Raw genomic sequence first — 16,356 nt, 5'->3', positions numbered from 1 at the left:
GCCAATGCAGGAGATGCAAGAGATGCGGGTTTGATCCCACAGGTCAGGAAAATCCCCTGGAGAAGGAAATGGCAACCCACTCCAGTATTCTTGCCTGGAAAATTCCATGGATAGAGGAGCCTGGCGGGCTTCAGTCCATGGGGTCATCAAGAGACATGACTGAGCACACACACACACAGAATGCAGCTTTATCATTATTCACCAAATTCAAACAATAACAGTGAGATACGGTAGTATGGGGAGATGATTAGAAGGATAGTGGTGACTCATTTACTACCCAAGGAAATATTAAAAAAAAAAAAATCTTTTAAACCAGTTGGCTGGCTTGCTTGCTTGGCACATTTGACCACCTATTTTTCACTGAAACATGTATGTGTCGTGCTAATCAGAAGTTTATAATGTCTGCGCCCCAGAATGTGCTGTAAATTTATTTGCCTGAGATATTTTTTGTGTCAGTTGTTTATGAAAATTATCCCTTGCTCCTAGAAACCTTGGCTGCTGAAAGGACAAACCTGCTAGACGAGATTAATTTGCCACTCAGCTACTTTTTCACTTACTGATTTAACGTGAGTCAAGGGGATCTGGTCTAATTAAAATACTGGCCAACCCTTAAAAGCAGAAAGTCTGTATTATTCCTTAATTCCTCATGATGTGAGGAAATGAGGCAGAGGAAGAAGATCCCTCCCAGGCCTGCGTGCAGCTCCTAAATTGTTGGAAGAGTCTGGGAAGAGAGGTAAAGACTCCATCAGCTCCTGCAGCTCTCAATTCTTTGATTCTTCCATGGAGGCCTCGAAAAACTGGGTGCTCAGTAACCAACGGGGGAATCCTGGGGCAAATTCCTCTCCTGACTTTCTCTACTTTTGTCTGGATGGAGACACTACACTTCTAGGTTTGCCCCCAAGCATATGGGGATAAGACAAAGGTGAGAAGCTTCTGCCGCAGCACAACAAGCCACCCCCTCGGCTGACCGTGTTCCCCACGCCAGAGCTGCCAACCTCTGTGAAGATTTCAGTGCTGCTAACTTCAACATCTTCCTCTCGTGTCACATAATTGGAACTGGCGCAGTCTAGCACATTCGGTCCTTTGTTTTAATAAGGTAGACGAATATCTCAAGTCTCCGGCTCACGTGTTCAGCCCCAGCTCCCCCTCCCCTCTACTCAGTAGTACTGGCTTCTGTATTTATGACTTGCTATCCCAGGTGGTGCTAGTGGTGAAGAATCTGCCTGCCACTGGAGGAGATGTAAGGACCGTGGGTTTGATCCCTGGGTCAGGAGATCCTTTGGAGGAGGCAGGGCATGGCAACCCACTCCAGTATTCTTGCCTGGAGAATCCCATGGACAGAGGAGCCTGGTGGGCTACAGTCCATGGGGTCTCAAAGAGTCGGACACAACTGAAGCCACTCAGCACACACACACACATGATCTTATCCCTGTGGATATTTAGACTCTTTTGATCTGTAACTCCATCCACCTACATTACATAATAACAGATGCACTTTTTTGCCTTTTCATGGTGGGTAAGTTAATAGCCTTCTTCTCTTCTGCCATTCATTCACTCATTCCTTTATTCATTCATTCAACTGTTTATGAAAGCGTGTTAAGTGCCTGGACATAAAAACACTATGATTTAAAATGATACCTAGATCCCCTTCGTACATTCCACATGGAGTCCAAAAAAGGGGCCACAGATATGTGGATGCTACATATGCTTAGACCTTGCCAAAATGTAATACAAAGTCACTCAATCTCCAATCAGCTCCTTCTTTGAGACCCAAAGACCATGACAAAAGCGTACTCCATGAGGACATACAAGAGGGTCACAGCCACCCCACTCTCCTCTTACTATTCATCTGGCTTCAGATTTAGCTCTTCCTTTGGAGTTCCAATTGACTCTTGAAAAAGTCCATATATGCTGATATAATCTAGAGAGACTTTGCTGAGAGAAAAACAGGTCAAAGTATCAGAAGGGGGAAAAGTACATGGATGACCGTCAGGAAATGGTAAGATCTTGAAATCTATTTCCAATGAATTCCAGAGCTGAATTGGGAATACGGACTCTAGGGTGTGAGAGCCCATTTTTACACTGGATCCAGAACTTAGATTCTCATCAATCTGTTTTACTAACCCTTTACTTCTAGGCAACGGGAGTTTGAACAGCATATTCAACTCTATCCAGGCTCTCAGCCAGAGAGAAGAAAACTTGGCTCCACCTGCCAGTGATGTCTAATTTGGCAAATCTTCATGTTCATAAATTTGGGATCTGGAGTGGGCTCTGAGTCCTCAAATGGCCATTCAGTCCCAGGTCTTCTCTAAGACTACCTATCTTTGCTCAGATTAAATAACCAGACCTGATCTCAATTCCGGTGTCCAGGCCCTCCAAAGCCCCTAAACCCTGATTGGCTCTTGCAGTCCTTTCTTATATGGTTCTAGATCCTATTTTTCATACCTTTGGTCAATGATTATAGTTTCCTTCCAAACAGAAAGATCTCCCAAGAAAATACCATCCTCATTACTTCTGGAATGGCCATCATTGGGGGATTCTAGTCATACCTCAACCAACAGAAATTCTTGTTTACACACTGGCCACTCTTTCAGTGCCTGAGAGATATTGATATCGAGGTCAGTGCCCCTTGCCCATCTGGCTTCAGCATCTTATTTATTCCCTTTGACTCATGCTAGCAATGTCATCCTAGGCAATCTTTTCTGAGTTACACTATTAGGACCTACTGGAGCAGACTTCTAAAGAATGTAAGAAAGCAGAGTGTTAGTCACTCAGTTGTGTCTGACTCTTTGCAACCCCATGGACTGTAGCCCGTCAGGTTCATCTGTCCATGAAATTTTCCAGGCAAGATTACTGGAGTGGGTTGCCATTTCCTTCTCTAGAAGAAAGCAAAAGTAGATTATAAACATTTTATTGCTTTTGAGGTTCATTTAGAAGTGACTGATTCCTGGGGAACATGCAGGTCCCCAAGACCAGCCCAGACCAAAAATAGGCCTCCTGTGAGTATTAAAATAGATTACATCCCTTCTCTATCTAGGCTGAGATGCAGAAGTGACTAGTGGCCACAACACATCCACAGTGTATTTCTTTGCATTGCTATATTTTACGCTTGAGCCTGTGGTTCTTCTAAAATATGATACTAGTGAATTTCTTGCTTCTAGTACTATAGCAACCAGCATGTGTCAAATGTTTTAAAAAGGAATAGAAAGCTGGCCTTTATCACCTCGCTTTGCTTCCCAAGAATATGTTTTTACCATTCACTTTGACACGACGGCGTGAAAAAGTTCAAGAAACTCATTAGATTGATTACAAGTGGAGAGCTGGAGAATATCATTATTATTGGGTATATGGGTACATCACAATCTTTATGTACTTGTTGATTTAAACACAGACTGATGCACACATTCTGGAAACAGCTTGGTAATATTTAGCTAATTAAACATTCACTAAGACAAGCAGTACTGTTCCTGAATATAATTTTTAAAAATATCCTCACACACTCGGGGGGGGGGGGGGCACGCTCCATGAGGTTTATTGTCATGTTGTTTCTGTGGGTGGAAGGGAATCATAGAATCTTTCACTAAAGGGTAAGGAAAGCATGGTAGCTGCCAACGTGGTTCCACAGCCATCAGAAACAAAGAACTGGGTGTTGACACGGTTACCTGGGTAGGTCTTAGAAACAATGGGTCATCATGATAAAAAGAAAATAGAATGAGCTATCTAATATGATGATACTTGTATAAATTACCATATGTAAACAAATATGAGAACACAGGAAAGCAAAATGATACCATCAAACACATTCATATGACTGTTTGTGGTAGAGGGAGGAATAAGAATGGCAGTGAGAACTTGAGAAATGGAGGCCAAATGAGACAAAGAGATGAGAGATAGATAGATGAATGGATGAATGATGGATGGGCAGTTGGATGGATGGATGGATGGATGGATGGACAGAAGTATAGGTAGATAACAAATAGATCAATAACATGTAAGTAAGCCAAGTAGTCGGTCAAGAAAGAATTCTGTGAAACCAATGATATGGTGTCATGAACTAGGACATATAATTAACAATTCTCTGTACCTGAAATCCAGAAGTAAACTAAAACAGTCCAAGAAAGTTGGTCAGTTTCTAGGGCAATATGACACTATCACTGAGGCAAACCTGAAATGGAGAATCAAAGCTTAACACTGAGTTGTGGCATTGCCCAGCCCTCACTCTGTCTGTGACACTTGGATTTGCCATGAACATCACATCTGGCTCCTTGAGACATCTCTCTAGTTATCAGCCAATACTGAAAGTCTAGACTGGGACCAGTCCGTGGACTCAGCATCTTTAATAGAGGAGGCATGAGCAGCTGCTGGATGGCAAGATAAAGTGAGGCAGCCACCAGCATAGGGGGATAAACACCCAGAAAAGGTATCTTAGAATAGTATCAATACTGATTCAGTAGTATAGCAGGGCTATAGAATACAGCAAGGGGCAATGGTTGATGGCCCAACCTGATAAATGCAGCAACTGATCAAGTGACTTCTCTGGAAAAGCTCAGTCTCTGCAACCTGAGCAAACCAAAGGGCAGACTTCACATATGTCAATAGAAAGTAGACTCCTCACTCTTCTAGTCATTTACCTATATACAATACAGCCTCAGACCCCAAGATCACAAAGGAAATCACAACATTTTCTTGCCTTTGAATGAATTCATCCTTCACAAGAGTCCCTCTTAGAGGATTCACATGTTGATGAAGAATAAAGAGTTCAAGACTGAGCTGCCCAATATGGCAGCCACTAGTCACATGTGAGGGGCCTCCCAGGTGGCTCAGTGGTAAAGAATCCATCTACCAGTGCAGGAGACGTGGTTCAATCCCTGGATTGGAGAAGGAAATGCAACCCACCGCAGTATTCTTGCCTGGGAAATCCAGTGAACAGAGGAGACTGGTGGACTACAAGTCCATGGGATCACAAGAGAGTCGAACACCACGGAGCAACTAAACAATAGCCACATGGAGCCATCGAGCACTTGACACGCGGCTAGTTCAAACTGAGATGCAAAAGACCTAGGATGATGAAAAGAATCCCAGAAGTCTCATTAATAATTTTGATATTCATTAAATGTTGAAATGATATTTTGGAAAAACTAGGTTAAATAAAATATATTATTATTAAATTATTTCCACCTGTTTTTCTTTACTTTTCCTGAAGCAGCTCATAGAAAATTTTAAATTACATCTATAATCCACCTTCTATTTCTCTTAGACAACATTAGTCTGGAAACATGCATGTTGATTTAGAGCTACTCTTTCAGTTAGGAATGTGAAACAAAGCCTGCTTTGTTCCTTCAAAAGTGGAAGATTCTCTCTTTTGGATGATACTGTTCAACTGAAGATTTAAATTTGGTCCCCTAGGATTTCTTGCCAGTTATGATTCCCACTTGAAGCTTCTGGCCTTTTCTTTATTTTTAATTCTATTGGAAGGACTGATGCTAAAGCTGAAACTCCAGTACTTTGGCCACCTGATGTGAAGAACTGACTCACTGGAAAAGACCTTGATGCTGGGAAAGATTGAAGACAGGAGCAGAAAGGGACAACAGAGGATAAGATGGTTGGATGGCATCACTGACTGGATGGACAAGAGTTTGAGCAAGCTCCCGGAGTTGGTGATGAACAGGGAAGCCTGGCGTGCAGCAGTCCATGGGGTCACAAAGAGTCAGACACGACTGAGCGATTGAACTAAACTGAACTCCACACTAAACAGAGGATTATCAAATCACAGTAGACCAAGAGTGTAGGTTGGGTACAGCCTACTGTACATCCCAGTGATGATCTAAATTACATTCAGGTTGCTCAGGACTTTTGTGTCAAGACAACTTTTAACATCCAGAAGGTCTTCTCTGGGCTTCTTCTTACAATCCTGGCATAAAAGCTCACTGACCATCTAGGATGGAAAAGAAATGAAAACACTTCATATTTAAATATGTCACTTTCCACTGTAAAGGGAAGTCAGAAAATGGAAGTCTCATTCACCTCTTATTCTGAGGAGTCAATGTGACAGCAAGTAAAGATTAAAAAAAAAAACTATGCTTCTTTGATGTTAGAAAAAAGAGCTTTACTTAATAAAAATATAGCATGTATAATTCAAATACTGAAATATCATGAAAGTCCTCTATGAACTTGAGGATAGGGCACAGTTTCTAGCTGGATTATAACTACATACATGTATCACCACTCTTTTTTACTTTCTTTTCCTTTCTTTCATTTGAGCCTGATCCCTGGAGTCAACCGCTGACCATCAGGGACTTGTTGTAAGTAATGGTCATTTGTGTTTCATAATTATCTTGAATCAACACAATTAGTTCCACATTCTGCCATTTCCTTCCTAAGGCATCTGTAAACATTTTTTACACAATTCCAGCAAATAGCTTTTGTCAATAATTAAATTTTTTAATTTAAAAAAGTAGAATGATCCAGAATAGCTATTTTAGATGTGCTTGACATACACCTCCAAGAGAATAAGAAAATATTCTTCAAGGCACCAGCCAAGGGGTTTTTCTCTTTCAATTATCAACCACAGATCCACAATTTAGAATGTCTTTGGTCACAGTTTTAATGTGGTTAAATCAACATAAAGCCTGAAGGACATTTAATTTAAAAAAGAATGTACTTTGCTTGATTGGATGATTTTGTTTTATTCCCTTCAATTATTTTGATTCACTCCACAAAAATGGATTGAACACCAGCTATGTGTGTACAGGGCAATACATGTAATGATTGCAAATTTTTTGTGTGTATCAGAATCATTTAGATTCTACCTAAAGCAACTAATTCACTGAGTCAGAAGTAGATCCTGGAAATATGCACTTGTAATATTTACTCAAAGTGATTCTGAAGCAAGAGGGACTCAAACTCCCATTTTTGAGAAATACTGAAACAGAGTTTCAGATTCTGTCTCTTAATCTTCAGAAAGGTGTGGTCTATAAATTTTCACCTGTGAAAATGTTCGTATAAAACTGAAAGATCTAAATGCAGGTCCTTACTCACCTGCATCTAGGAGACTTTGTTCAGAAGAGAATAGAAAGTCGGGTGTCATTTCTAAAAAACCCGATTTGAATTTCTAAAAAGACTTTCTTTAAGAATCGCTCCTAAAACAGTGCTTTCTAATAGATTCTTCAGAAATAGGCAAATCCTTTTCCAGGTGGTTAAAATCTGCAGACAGGGACTAAGCACAGAAAATGCATCCTCTTCAAGCCACTCACCCGAAAGCACAGAGGACCATCTGGAGAGTGTGGTCACCAAAACCGTCATCGAGCACAGCCATTGTGCTGGGCGCCATCCCAAGGCCTGAATCCCTCCTTGGGTGCCATATTCAGATTTGCGCTTTGTTTTGTCTTCCTTTGTTGTGATGTTTTCCCCTCAGGACAAGGTTTGGCAAATTTTAAACAGTACAGTTACAAGCTGAAAAGGGATATTTTTCTGATAAGCCGAGGCCTGGAGACAGAGGTGGTGCTGCTAACAGCGACCAAGGGAGGGAGGGAAGCCGGTTGCCAACTGTGGCACTGATGCTCATCCTGGGACATAAACTGTTTATCTGTATTGGGGCATAGCCGATTAACAATATTGGGATAGTTCAGTTAGACAGCAGAGACTCAGTCACACATACACATGTACCCATTCTTCCCCAAACCCCCCTTCCATCCAAGCTGCCACATAACATTGAGCAGAGTTCCATGTGCTATACGGCAGATCCTTGTTGGTTTTCCATTTTTAACATAGCAGTGTGTATATGTCCATCCTAAACTCCCTAACCATCCCTTTACCCCATTCTTCCCACTGGCAACCATAGGATCATGATATTAAATTTTGAATTGAGGGTCATCTCTACTTATCCCTTCCCTGATGGCTCAGTGGTAAAGAATCCGCCTGCCAATGTAGGAGACCAGGGTTTGATTCTCAGGTCAGGCAGATCCGCTGGAGAAAAGAATGGCTACCCACTCCAGTACTCTTGTCTGGAGAATCCCACAAACAGAGGAGCCTGGTGGGCTACAGTCCATGGGGTCATAAAAAGTCTGACATGACTGAGCAACTAACACACATACTTATCCCTAGTTCTAACCAGATCCTAACCAGAGAGATGAAAACCAGAGTATATCAACACACCAAAAAAAATCAAGTGTATATTTATATCAAAATATTATTGATACATATATAAATAATGGGGTTTTCATTGGGTACTGTAAATCAATTAAGTATACCAATAAAACTAGAAAGACTAAAATTGGTGAGCCCCACCCTTGCCATAAGGAGAAGCCGTACACATCCAACCTCAGGAATAGAAAGCAGTGGCCTCAGCCTGTCAGGACGCTTTTCTCATGGTGGCTTTAGCATCCTGTTTTAGATGACAGAATTATTTTCCTGAATTTCCCTCCAAATTAGTAACCAGTAATGAAAGTCGATTTCCCTATCCACATTTGGCAACGGTGAGAACGTTTAGCCACTTTCACGTCAGGTGGTAGAACTGTGAGGAAAAGACATGAGGTAGTTAAAAATTTGAAGAATATGTCAATTGGTAAAATTAGATAAAAAGTTACGCTGTGTTCTGCCCTACATTTGGACTATCGCAAGTGAGGCAAACTTTTCTAGGCAAACTGCTGAGGACTGCCAATTTAACAAGCTGTTCCCTGCTGCAAGGGACATATTTATGGACATACTTTCAACAAGACGTACCTAGTGCTACCAAGCTGTGCTGTACTGAAGAGCAGAAAGACTCAGAGTGATAGATTAAAAAAAATAAAATAAAGGATTTCACACATGGGTCCTATTAAAATCAGATCAAGTATTCTGAAATTTACAGGCAAAAATATTTAAAATAATGAGAGGGTTGTTGCATGATCTAAGAAGAAAACACTTGGGAAATGTAAAAGATAAGATTGACACAGCATGTTTAGCTCAGGCTGTTGTACAACAAGGCTCTTGAAGGGAGAGAGGAAAAGCCAAGCTACATTGTGAATATTCCCGTTTTTAATCAGTTGGGTCAACATAGCTCAAGCGCTATTGAAAACCTAGGCTTCTCTCATGAATGTTTTTCAATATAAAGATTAGCACTCACAAAATCTTTCAGGAAAGACTGATTTCATGTCTCCTGATCTTTGGATGGTCCAAAAGTGACCTGAAGTCACTACTGTTACTGATATTTATTTTGAGAAGCCATTGACTGTTTGCTACGAAAGCACTTCCTCTCCTTGGGAATGTGTTTGGGATACTAATGAGTCAGACTGTTCTCTATTTAAAATGTGCTACCTATTTCTGTTTCTGCGAGTGGAGATATCAAGTCCACTTAGAGCTCATCTTCTTAGTTCTGGGGTGGGGGGCGGGAATCATTGCTCTGGGGAAAAAATATAAACGAACTGATGGCGGTGGTGGTTTGACACGAACCTGGGGGGTGGCTACTTTGCAGTGATCCCTAACACATTCAGTAATTCCATCCACCCATTTATCTGACTACAGAACCTTTGCTGCTCACCTGAAACAATCATAACACTGTCTGTTAACGGGCTCTACCCCAATACAAAACGGCATTCCCAGGTGACACAGTTGGTAAACCATCTGCCTGCCAATCCAGGAGATACAGGAGACAACGGTTTGATCCCTGGGTCAGGAAGATCCCCTATAGTAGGAAATGGCAACCCATTCTAGTATTGTTGCCTGGAAAATTCCATAGACAGAGGCTGTGTCTGACTCTTTGCGACCCCACAGCGGGCTACAGTCCATGGGGTCACAAAGAGTCAGACATAACTGAGCAAGCACGCATGCATGCATGCAATACAAAATTAAAAACTAAAAAACAAACAAACAACAACAAAACCATCAAGGTAGGTTTAAAAGAAGGTTGGTCTCCAGAGGTCTGGTCTGGATTTCATGTAAGAAGCCAATTATATCCACTAGCCATTCCAGTCAACGAGACAACTGAAGATTTTATTTGATATTGAAATAGTTTGTGTCCTTTGGTGATTCATATTTATATATACTGTATAGAGTCTTCACATTGCATATTCACTCATTAATTTATTTTTATCCTCAGAACAATGTGTGAAGTAGGTGGAAAGAGTGTTCCCAGTGTTTTTTCAGATGTATTAATAGTAACTAAGAGTCCAAATTTTGAATCATGTGCTGAAGGTTCCAGAAGAGCAAGTCCCCATTGTTGACTGGTCTCTGTCCCAGTGTGTTCTTCCAAATCCCATGTCTGTGCCTTTCCCAGCTGCCCCAGCATCTGAGTCCTTGTACAGCCTCTGGGTCACTTCACCCCATAGCAAAGGGACACTGGAACTGCACCACAAGAGAGCAACTCAAACCCTGGCCACCATCAGCTCCTGCTGCTGTGAGCTGCCTGTGCCAACAAGCACCTCTTGCCCACCTGTGCACCTCGGGCTGCTTCTATAGTTTGGAAGGAATCATAGAAGGGGAAACTGGAGAACACAGAGCATCCAACCAGAGGATGCCCAATTTCCTGGGCCATGCAGAGGTACAGCACATGCCGTGCAACCTTGGGCAAGTTACTTACCTTCTCTGCTCCTCAGTTCCCTCAAATGTAGGAGAATTATAGGACTTACTTTGAGGAAAGGCAGTACAGATTAATTGACTTAAAATATAAAGGTGCTTGAAGCAATGCCTAAGATAATGTACATAAAAATACCATCATGCTCTAGCTCAGTCATGTCTGACTCTTTGTGACACCATGGACTGAAGCCTGCTAGGCTCCTCTGTCTGTGGGATTCTCCAGGCAAGAATCCTGGAGTGGGTTGTCATTTCCTCCTCCAGGGGATCTTCCAGACCCAGGGACTGAACCCAAGTCTCCTGTGTCTCCTGCATTGCAGGCAGATGCTTTACCCGCTGAGCCATTGGGATACTGTAACTGCTAGGCAAATGTGACATGCAGGATGGTCTCAAAAATAGAAGTCTTGAGCAGGACAGACAGCAATTTCTATTCACACTTGTAGACAAGATGTTGTGAATAAAAGTACTTTGTAAAGTACTGGTCAAACTGTAAACTATCTTGGTAATTACCTTCTTTGTAAGCGACTTGTATCATGCAATGCAATTTTAGGACTACAAAAATGTCAGTAAGTGATTTATATAAAATGTAAATGAGACCTGGTTACCCCTTCTTAAAATTCTATCACACTGGGGGAAAAAAAAAAAAAGAAATGCCATCATCCGTCCCATCTCTAGCTGTCAAAATCCTATGCATGCAGAGAATTCCAATAACTGCTACCATTTGTGGAGTCCTCACTCTGTGCTGGGCCCAGTGAGTTACATATGTTATCTCATTTAGTCCCATGGAAATGCTATAAGTGTAACAAACCCAGATTTACAGACACGAAATCTAAAATTCTGAGAGGTTAAATAATTTGTCCCATGTCAGCATCCAGCAAATAGTGAGGCTGATTCAGTCCTAGGGCCCTGGGACACTTGAACAAACCAGTCTATATGCTCCTTCCATGGAAAAGAAAATCTCCCTATTCTAAAATAGTACGGTACTTTGTTCACACTTTTTTCATGGGAATACAATTTTATCCTGAATTACAATTTTTTTCTGCATATCACAGGTTATCTGCTGGTTTACAGGCTTCACAAAAACAGAGAATAAGCCTCATGCATCTGTGAACATACCCAGGATGCCTGGCAGGTGCCTGGGAGTGGAGGCAAGAGGACCAAGATGGAGGAGGAAATTCACACCTTATTTGGGCTTTAGCTGCCTTCCTTGAGAATGAGCTAGAAAATCCCCAGCTCACGGGATTGCTCTCAAATGAAACCAACAACACAGTTTAGCAACGAGTTTAATATTCTTTATTCAGTTCAGTTCAGTCACTCAGTCATGTCTGACTCTGCGACCCCATAGACTGCAGCACACCAGGCTTCCCTGTCCATCACCAACTCCCGGAACTTGCTCAAACTCACGTCCATCGAGTCAGTGATGCCATTCAACCATCTCATCCTCTGTCGTCCCCTTCTCCTCCCGCCTTCAATCTTTCCCAGCATCAGCATCTTTGCCAATGAGTCAGTTCTTCGCATCAGGTGGCCAAGTATTGAAGTTTCAACTTCAGCATCAGTCCTTCCAATGAATATTCAGGACTTCTTTCCTTAAGGATGGACTGGTTGGATCTCCTTGCTGTCCAAGGGACTCTCAAGAGTCTTATCCAACACCACAGTTCAAAAGCATCAGTTCTTTGACGGTCTTTACAGTCCAACTCTCACACCCATACATGACTATTGGAAAAACCATAGCTTTGACTAGACGGACCTTTGTTGGCAAAGTAATGTCTCTGCTTTTTAATAAGCTGTCTAGGTTGCTCATAGCTTTTCTTCCAAGGAGCAAGTGTCTTTTAATTTCATGGCTTAAGTCACCATCTGCAGTGATCTTGGAGTCCAAGAAAATAAAGTCTCTTACTGTTTCCACAGCTATTTAACATGATGTGATGGAACCAGAGGACAAGATCTTAGTTTTTTGAATGTTGAGTTTTAAGCCAGATTTTTCACTCTTCTCTTTCACTTTCATTAAGAGGCTCTTTTCTCTTGAGTTTCTGCCATTAGGGTGGTGTCCTCTGGCTATCTGAGGTTATTGATATTTCTCCTAGCAATCTTGATTCCAGCTTGTGCTTCATCCAGCATGGCGTTTCGCATGATATAAGAAGTTAAATAAGCAGAGTGACAGTATAAAACCTTGACGTACTCCTTTCCCAATTTGGAACCAATTTGGAATTCTTTATTCAAGGGAAAGCCATACAGGATTTGGGGAGTACAGAGCCTCACAGGCAGTGGGGTGCTCTTCCCTGGGGATGCAGGCAAGGGCAGGTTTTATGGAGATTAGAAGCTGCAACAAGGAAACAGGGCATGACTGGCAGGGCGGGAGATGTAGATTTCCCTCTGAGGCAGGCAGACCCTGTTTTCTAGGGCGAAGTGAGCTCCCAAAAACTAAGCAGAAGAGTGTGGTTGGTGTGTGGTAGTTTCCCTGAGCCTGAGGTATTTCTGATGAGTGCTGGTAGACTTAGGTCTTGATTTGTGATGGAGGCCAGGCCACTGGGATGGCCTCCATTCTACAGGTCTGAAGATATGAAAGTGAAGTGAAGTCGCTGAGTCATGTCTGACTCTTTGGGACCCCATGGAATATAGCCTACCAGGTTCCTCCATCCATGAGATTTTCCAGGCAAGAATACTGGAGTGGGTTGCCATTTCCATCTCCAAGAGATCTTCCTGACCCAGGGATTGAACCCAGGTCTCCCACATTGTAGGCAGATGCTTTACTATCTGAGCCACCAGGGAAGTCTGAAGATATGAATTAACCTTTATCAGGTCTAGTAAGAAAATACAGTCTAAATCGCTCCGAATAGAACAGAGTTCTACCAACCTGCACCATTCAAGTTTATGGAGTTACACTGAAGTCAGGGCGGTTCCTTGGGTAGATTGTGCCTTAATCAAGAAAAGACAGTCAATGCGAACTTGAGCACAGTGAGGAAAGACATGGGAAAGACCTGCTGAATTTCCCTGGAGGGTAGAATTTTAAGGAAAGTGGTGAGCAAGTAAGTAATAGAGAATAAAGTGGAGGGGGAGAAATGGCTCAGAGGGTAAAGAATCTGCCTGCAATGCGGGAGACACAGGTTCAATCCCTGGGTCAGGAAGATCCCCTGGAGAAGGGGATGGCTACCCACTCCAGTATTCTTGCCTGGGAAATCCCATGGACAGAGGAGCCTGGGAGGCTTCAGTCCGTGGGGTCGCAGAGTCAGACACGACTAACACTCAACTCAACTCAGTGGGCAAAACGAAGATGGAGAAGTACAGAGGAAGATGGGGTTACGTGCCATCAGATCTTGAGATGCAATGGGGCAGCCGATTGGGTAGCAGGGCCCACCCTCCACCACCCCTCCCCTCCAATGGGCAGCTCATAGACCTGAAGCACCCCCCTTCCTACCCAACTTCCTTCCACTCATCCCAGGGGTGCACAAGGCTATCCTCCTGGCTCCACCCCTTTCACCAACCCTTCCAGAAAACCAGGGACCTTCACCAGAGCTGGGACCTACAGTCCCCGGTTCACTGAAGCTCTAGAAACAACTTCAGGTGAATTCTGTGAGAGACTGTGGTGGTGAATGCTCAAGTTTTCCCCAGGTTTACCGAGGGAGCCTGAAATGGTGCTAACAGCTTGTTTCCTTGACGGCAGAAAATCGACAGTTTTTTTTTTTTAATCGTTTGTTGTCTGTCAAGAATTCCATAGAAATAATTGATGCCTAAAAACACAAGGAAAAGTGCATTTTTTTTTCCAACTTCGAGGTTTGCTTCCAAGGAGGTTGAGGAGGGGGAGGAGGAGGGGGGAGTTTTGCAATGTGAGTGGTGAGCAACAAAGACCCTCAGGGGCAGGGGATGAGCACCTTCCCAGACATGGTCCTCCGGGGTCAAGGAGGCCTCTGCGGCCTCGGGACCAGCAGGGAAGCCCTGAAGGCAAGAGTTCAAAACAAAAACAACCCACAAACCAACCAACACTGCAGAAAGGGAGGAGTCCGCCAGCCAGGCCGAGCGATCCATGCAGAGATGCTCCAGACCCGGCCTGCTTCCAGCGGCTGTGTGGGTATCGGTGCAGTCTCCGGCCTCCTGGGGGGGTTACCCTCCAGGCCAAGGTTTCTGAAGTGGGGCAAGGGGTCCGCCCGGCCCATCGATTATTAACGAGCCAGACTTAAAAAAAAAAAAAAAAAAAAAAAAGGCTGGCCGAGGGAGGATGAGATGGACTCGCCTACACTCTAGAGAAAACAAAGAGGATGCAGGCGCGGGGGAGGGAGGCACTGGGGAGTCAGGCGCAAATGCAGTTTTCAAGTTCAAAGGGCTTATTTTGCATGAGAAAACACACGAGGACTCGAGGATTGGTGGTAGGCAATCCCCACCTCCCCCGGCTTTAGTATCTGCTCAGCAAAAAAAAAAGGTCAGGATTAAAACCGCCGGCCTCTGGGACACCTTAAAAAAAAATCCCTTTCTTCTGTGTCCTCATGTACAAGGGTAAAGACCAGCTTTCCACGTCCAAGTCGGGAGTGCTGAAGGGAGGACGAGCAGTGGGGCGCCCAGCCGGAGCCTCTGTCCTCTGCCTGTTCCCGATTCCATGGCCCGAGGCGATGGTTTGCATTTTTAGGACAACAGCCGGCTCTGGGCAAGCAGGAGACCTCTCGTCAGGCTTCATTACTGCACGCACAATGACACGCCGCGCTGATGGAGCGCTGCGAAGCGGCTGCGCCTCCGCGCGATCCCGACCCCTGCGTCCTGCCCGCTCCTCCCCGCCCGCTGCCCCACACCTGGGCTCTGAGCCTGCGTGCGCTGCCCTACCTGGGGACCCGGCGCGCCCGCTGGAAATCAGGCCTTTCCTCCTTGCTCGCTGTTTGGTGTCTGCATTTCTAGAGAGACTCGGAGAAGCGCTGTCTTAGCCAACTGAACTTTGTCGTTGAAAAGCACCCTTTCCCTTCCTTCCCCTCCCATCTGCTTCCTGAGATTAAGTCTCCAGGACACCGTCGCCTGATCTGGACAGGATGGCTTACCTGGCCCTGGGAACACAGATAGCCGGACATACGATCCCCCCTCTCCTGACAAGGTCATTTACCTTTTTAGTTACCTCCCTAATTCCAATAGTCTTGCAAGAAATCCTAACTGCCCTCTCAGAAAGAAATCTCACAGCTGACGCTGCAGGTGTCATCATTAAATCTTGCCTGTTAAGAAGGGATGCCCCTCAATGTGGGCTTCCCTGGTGGTTCAGTGGTAAAGCATCTGCCTGCAATGCAGGAGACACAGAAGATGTGGGTTCAATCCCTGGGTTGGGTAGATCCCCTGGAGGAGGGCATAATAACCCACTCCAGTATTCTTGCCTGGAGAATCCCATGGATAGAAGAGCCTGGCTGGATACAATACAGTCCATGGGATCACAAAGAGTCGGACTCAACTGAATCGACTTAGCATGCACACATGTACTTTTTCAAATAAGGATGAATCTGTTTGCATCAGCCAGAAAACAGGCCATGAGGGTTTGTTCAATGCTGATACACCAAGATTTCTAACTCAATATATTATCAAAGAAAAACTGTGAAAGTACAAGGTTACCAGTTACAAGATTACTGGATAGTTTGAAGGAATTATTTCAGGGGAAAACAGTTAAGACAGGTTGAACTTGACCTTGAAGCTCCAGTAAACTTTTCTGAAGACTCTGGGGCTCAAGTTATGCAGAAGATCATTAGACAAATCCAACATCTGAATCTTTGAAGAGAGCCGCCAGGAGAGATGTGATGTAGGAAACTTAAGAGCAAATCACAGACCATTAGCTAATGGTGAGGTGTGGAG

This window comes from Muntiacus reevesi, chromosome 12 (genome assembly GCF_963930625.1).
Source record: "Muntiacus reevesi chromosome 12, mMunRee1.1, whole genome shotgun sequence".
Lineage (NCBI taxonomy): Eukaryota > Metazoa > Chordata > Mammalia > Artiodactyla > Cervidae > Muntiacus > Muntiacus reevesi.
The sequence above is the reverse complement of the archived record's forward strand: the minus strand, read 5'-3'. Positions refer to the sequence as shown.